The following is a 5,679-nucleotide window of genomic DNA, read 5'->3' as shown; positions in this document are numbered from 1 at the left end:
CTCCATTCTGGGCGACAGAGTGAGACTCCAACCCCCCCCCCAAAAAAAAATCAGTACAGTCATGACATGAATGATGGGGATACGTTCTGAGAAATATGTCACTAGGTGATTTTGTCTTTCTGTGAACATCAGAGCATACTTACACAAACCTAGGTAGCCCAGCCCTCTACACACCTTGGGCATATGGTAGAGTCTCTTGCTCCTGAGCTACAAACCTGTACAGACTGTCACTGTACTCAGTTCTGTAGGCAACTGTAACACAATGGTCAGCATTTGTGCATCTAAACCTAGAAAAGGTGCAGCAAAAATGGCATTATCTTAAGGGACCACGGTCTTATGTGTGGTCTGTCACTGACTGAAATGGCATTATGTGGCACATGACTGTGCAATAGAGTTGGGTTTTCCAGGAAAAAAAAAGTTCCTTTCTGTATTATGCAACCCATTTGTAAGTATTTAACATTTCAGGAATTTTTATTTGTTTATTTATTTTTTGAGTTGGAGTCTCTCACTGTCGCCCACGCTGGAGTGCAGGGGCACACTCACAGCCACCGCAGCCTCGACCTGCTGGGTTCAGGCAATCCTTCCACCTCGGCCTTCCAAGTAGCTGGAACTACAGACGTGTGCCACCACACCCAGCTAATTTTTTGGTTTATTGTAGAGACGAGGTCTCACCATGTTGCCAGGGCTGGTATCAAACCCTGGGACTCAGGCAATCCTCTTACCTTGGCTTCCCAAAGTGCTGGGATTACAGGCTTAAGCCACCATGCCCAGCCACATTTCTGGAATTTTTAGACAAGAAAAGCCCCAATTCTTATTTCAAAGATTTCAGGGAAGCAGGAAAGGCTTTTACTGAATCCAATAATCTGCTAATCAGGAGAAAGCAGACCTGCCTTTGCCAAGGAAGCAGAACCCCATTTCTTTAAGAGACAGGGTCTTGCTCTATTGCCAGGAGAGAGTGCAATGGCATGATCGTTGCAGCCTCCACGTCCCGGGCCCCAGGGATCCTCTTGCCTCAGCCTTCCAAGTAGCTGGAATTGCAGGCGTGAGCCACTTCGCTCAGCTAACTTTTTTTCTTCGAGTTGGAGTCTTGCTACATGGTCCAGGCTGGTCTCAAACTACTGGGCTCAAGTGATCCGCCTGCCTTGGCCTCCCAAAGTGCTGGGATTACAGGTATAAACCACCACACCTGGCAGAACACTCTCGATATGTAAGCTTATACAGGAAATGGTTCCATTACACAAGCCTAAGAGCAACACAAAATTCAGAAAAGTCTTTGAAAAATGAGCCTTTCAATGACTAAGAGCATCCTATGTTAAGGGAAACTTCCCACCTTCGGCCTCTGTCCGACCCTGGCTCTTTTCCACTGCAGGTGTTCAGGGCACCTCAGTGTCTCCCACAGCCACAGCCCCACGTGCTCCATTTTTATTTTTGTACAGATAGAATTAGCAGAGGTTTTGAAACTGGGACCATAAACAGGTGCGAGGGAAGAAGGTGTCCCTCCCTCCTCTTCTCCCACTCTGAAATCATGCCACCTAGGTTCAAAACCTTTCACCGTGTCTCAAACCGACTGGAGTAAAAACCCAAAGTGCGGCTGGATGCAGTGGTTCACGCCTGTAATGCCAGCACTTTGGGAGCCCGAGGCGAGAGGACTGCCTGAGCCCATGGGTTCGAGACCAGCACAGGCAACTTGGGGAGACCTCATCTCTACAATAAGTCAAAAAATTAGCTGGGTATGTTGGCATGCATCTGTTGTTCCAGCTACTTGGAAGGCGAGGTGGAAGGATCGCGGAGCCCAGCAGGTCGAGGCTGCGGTGGCCGTGAGCATGCCATTGCACTCCAGCCTGGGTGACAGAGTGAGACTCCAACTCAAATCAATAAACAAACAAATAAATGAATGAATAAAATATCTGTAATATTTTCAGACCGCGGTTGATCTCGGGTCACTGAAACCGTGGAAAGCCAAAGAGCCAAGAAGGGGGCTGCCAGATCCGCACAGCTGTATCCTCACCCCTGTGGGTCTTCACTTCAGAGTCCCTTTCTCAGTGGGCTTTTCCTGCCACGCCATCTAACATTGCAAACTCCTCCTCTCTATCCCACTTCCCTGCTTCGTTCTTCTCTTCCACACTTATGACCTGCTAACATGCTCTGCCATATTTTAATATTTTCCAAATGATACCACTAGAATCAGTACCAATAAAAAGGGGGGAAAATAAACAAAAAGGAGGAAGCTAAAACAAGAGAGGGAGCCTAGCAAAGCAGAGGGTGGCTCAGGCCCGCCTGCATGTCAATGGGGAGGGGGTGGTGCGTTTCCCCACCGGGCCCAAACCTGCTTGGGGGGGGCTTCAGGTAGAATGGGGATCCCGCAAGGGAAGCGGACCCTGTGTCTGGTTCATGGCTATATTCCCAGGGATTAGAATTGTATCTGAGACATGATCCACGCTCCAGAAAGACTTGTTGAATAAATCAAGACAGGAAGGGAAGAATAAGCAAACAAACTGAAATACAGTATCTGAGAAAACTGACTGCCTCCAGAACCCCCTCAGGTACCAAAATCTGTGGATGCTCAAGTCCCTGATACAAATGGTTCAATATTTGCATATAACCCACACACACCCTCCCGTGTGCTCTAAATCGTCTCTAGATTATTGGTAACGCCTAACACCAGGTCCACATTCACTTCAATTCAGAGTGTAGCAAATTCAAGTTTGGCTTTTTTGAACTTTCTGGAATTCTTTTCCCAAATACTTTGGATCCCTGGTTGGTTGAATCATCTGAGGCAGAACCCACAAAGCTCCCTTTCTACCTTGGGCCATCTAGAGCAAGTCTGGGCCACCGTTCTTGCCTCTAGGGCAGAAAAACAAAATTGTCACCTCTGCAAGGGTCCACACTGGATACTGTGGGGGTACTGCCTGCCCTTCTTCCAGCAGACAATTTCCCCTGGCAAAATGCCTACAGAGAAGTCACCCTCACTGAGCCCTCCCAGTGTGAGACCACCATAGTCTCCTACCTGGTGACAGGGAAGCAGCTGGAAAAGTCGAAATGCTCAGCCTGTCCGTCCTCCAGTAAAGAGTGTAGTACTGTAAAAGGGGCTTTCACCACCAGGGATTTCAAAACAGCTGCTTTGTTGCAGCTGTTTAAAGATATTTCATCCTAGCTGGGCTTGGTGGCTCAGCCTGTAATCCCGCACCTTGGGAGGCTGAGGTGAGTGGATTGCCTGAGCCCGCGGGTTCGAGACCTGCCTGGGCAATTGGCGAGACCTCATCTCTACAATAAATCAAAATGAGCTGGGCGTGGTAACATGCGCCTGGAGTTCCAGCTACTTGGAAGGCTGCGCCCAGCAGGTCGAGGCTGCGGTAGTTGGGAGCGGCCACTGCACTCCAGTCTGAGTGACAGAGACTCCAACTCAAAAAAAAAAAAAAATTTCATCCTTCTCTCAAGGCTCATAAGAAAACAAGTGTGGTCTGGGCACAGTAGCTCACGCCTGTAATCCTAACACCTTGGGAGGCTGAGGTGGGAGGATCACTTGCGCCCAGAAGTTCAAGACCAGCCTGGGCAACATAGCGAGATCTCAGCTCTATAAATGAATGAATGAATGAATGAATAAATAAATAAATAAATAAAATGTGGAGGGGGCAGGGGAATAAAGCCCCGAAGTTTGAAACCAGCCTGGGAAACATAGCGAGATCTTGGGTTTTCTTTTTGAGTTGGAGTCTAACTCTGTCGCCCAGACTGGAGGGCAGTGGCCGCTCCCGGCCACCGCAGCCTCGACCTGCTGGGCTCCAGTGATCCTTCCGCCCCCGCCTTCCGAGTAGCCGGAATTACAGGCATGCGCTACCACGCCCGGCTGACTTTTTGATTTATTGTAGAGATGAGGTCTCGCTGCCCAGGCAGGTCTCGAACCCGTGGGCTCAGGCAATCCACTCACCTCAGCCTCCCAAAGGCGCGGGATTACAGGTTGAGCCACCGAGCCCAGCTTTAGTCTTGCATTTTTTGCCAAGAACTCTCTGTTATTCTTCCACTATAAAAGCATACGTAGATACCAAATAAATCTGACCACGTATGAGTGAGTGTCCCGCATTTTTGCGGTCAAAGTGTCATACATTTTCAATGTTAAAAACAAGGGCCCTTAAAAAATTTGAACAGATCTGTCATAAAAGAAAATACCTGGTGGAAAGATACTCAGCATCATTAGTCACAGGCAATTGTAAATTTAAGCCACAGTGAGATTTCACCCAACACCAATGACAATCCCAAGTGCTACAGAGGGTGTGGAATAACTGAAACTCTCATACACTGTTGGTGGGAATAAAAAGTGTTACAACCACTGTGGAAACAGTTTGACAGTTTCTCATAAACAGGTGACCACACAACTGTATTCTTCAAAATTTACTTAAGAGAAACAGAACCATTTGTCCACACAAAGATGTGTGCATGAATTTTCAGTCATGACCCAATTAGTCACAAACTGGAAAAAACCCAAGTGGCAGGAAAACAGAAAAACAAATTATGGTACGTCCATGCAACAGAATACGTTCAGCAGTAAATAACTGTACATTTCTGATATATCCAAAAAACGTGGATCAATTTCACAGGGAGGCCAGGCTTGGTGGCTCAGCCTGTCATCCTAGCACTTTGGGAGGCCGAGAAAAGTGGATTACCTGAGCTCATGGATTTGAGACCAGCCCGGGCAACTTGGTGAGACCTCATCTCTACAATAAATCAAAAAAATTAGTAGGACATGGTAGCACATGCCTGTAGTTCTTGATACTTGGAAGGCTGAGGTGGAGGGATCACCAGAGCCCAGAAGGTCGAGGCTGCGGTGGCCGGGAGTGTCACTGCACTCCAGTCTGGGTGACAGAGTGAGACTCCGACTCAAAAAAAAAATAGAAAATTAAAGTGATGTACAGAGAGACTAAGTAACACAACTAACCAACCAGAGGTGGAGACTGATTTTTTTTTTTTTTTTTTTTTAGAGACAAAGTTTTGCTCTTTCAGCCTCCCACTCCTGGGCTTACACGACCCTTCCTTCTCAGTCTCCCAAGTAGCTAGGACTACAGGCATGAGCCACCTCCCACAGGTAATGCTTAAATATTTTTGTAAAGACAGAGTTTCTCTGTGTTGCCTAGACTGGTCTCAAACTCCTGGCCTCAAGCAATCCTCCCATCTCAACCTCCCAAAGTACTATGACAGGTGTGAGTCACATTGTCTGGCATGGAAGTCGATTTCTTTCTTTTTTTTTTTTGTAGAGATGACTTGAAGTCTTGCTCTGTTGCCTAGACTGGTCTCAAACTCCTGGCCTCAAGCAATCCTCCCATCTCAACCTCCCAAAGTACTGTGACAGGTGTGAGTCACATTGTCTGGCATGGAAGTCGATTTCTTTCTTTTTTTTTTTTTGTAGAGATGACTTGAAGTCTTGCTCTGTTGCCTAGAATGGTCTCAAACTTCTGGACAAAAGCAATCCTCCCACCTTGGCCGCCCAAAATGTTGGGATTACAGGTGTGAGCCCCCTGCCCAGCCTGGAAATAGATTTATAAGCCAGACTCCTGATCTTAGAGCCAACACTCTAAGCTACTGGTTTATCTCATTTGGAGAACTTCAATGAAGTTAACATCAGAGTACACCAAGTTCCTATTACTTAGGACTCCTAATGGAACTGAAAAAAGAGCTGACTATCCCCTT

The sequence above is a fragment of the Carlito syrichta genome, unplaced genomic scaffold (genome assembly GCF_000164805.1).
Source record: "Carlito syrichta isolate Samal-C Ts95f unplaced genomic scaffold, Tarsius_syrichta-2.0.1 Scaffold301869, whole genome shotgun sequence".
NCBI classification, from domain to species: domain Eukaryota; kingdom Metazoa; phylum Chordata; class Mammalia; order Primates; family Tarsiidae; genus Carlito; species Carlito syrichta.
This window is presented reverse-complemented; position numbering follows the sequence as displayed.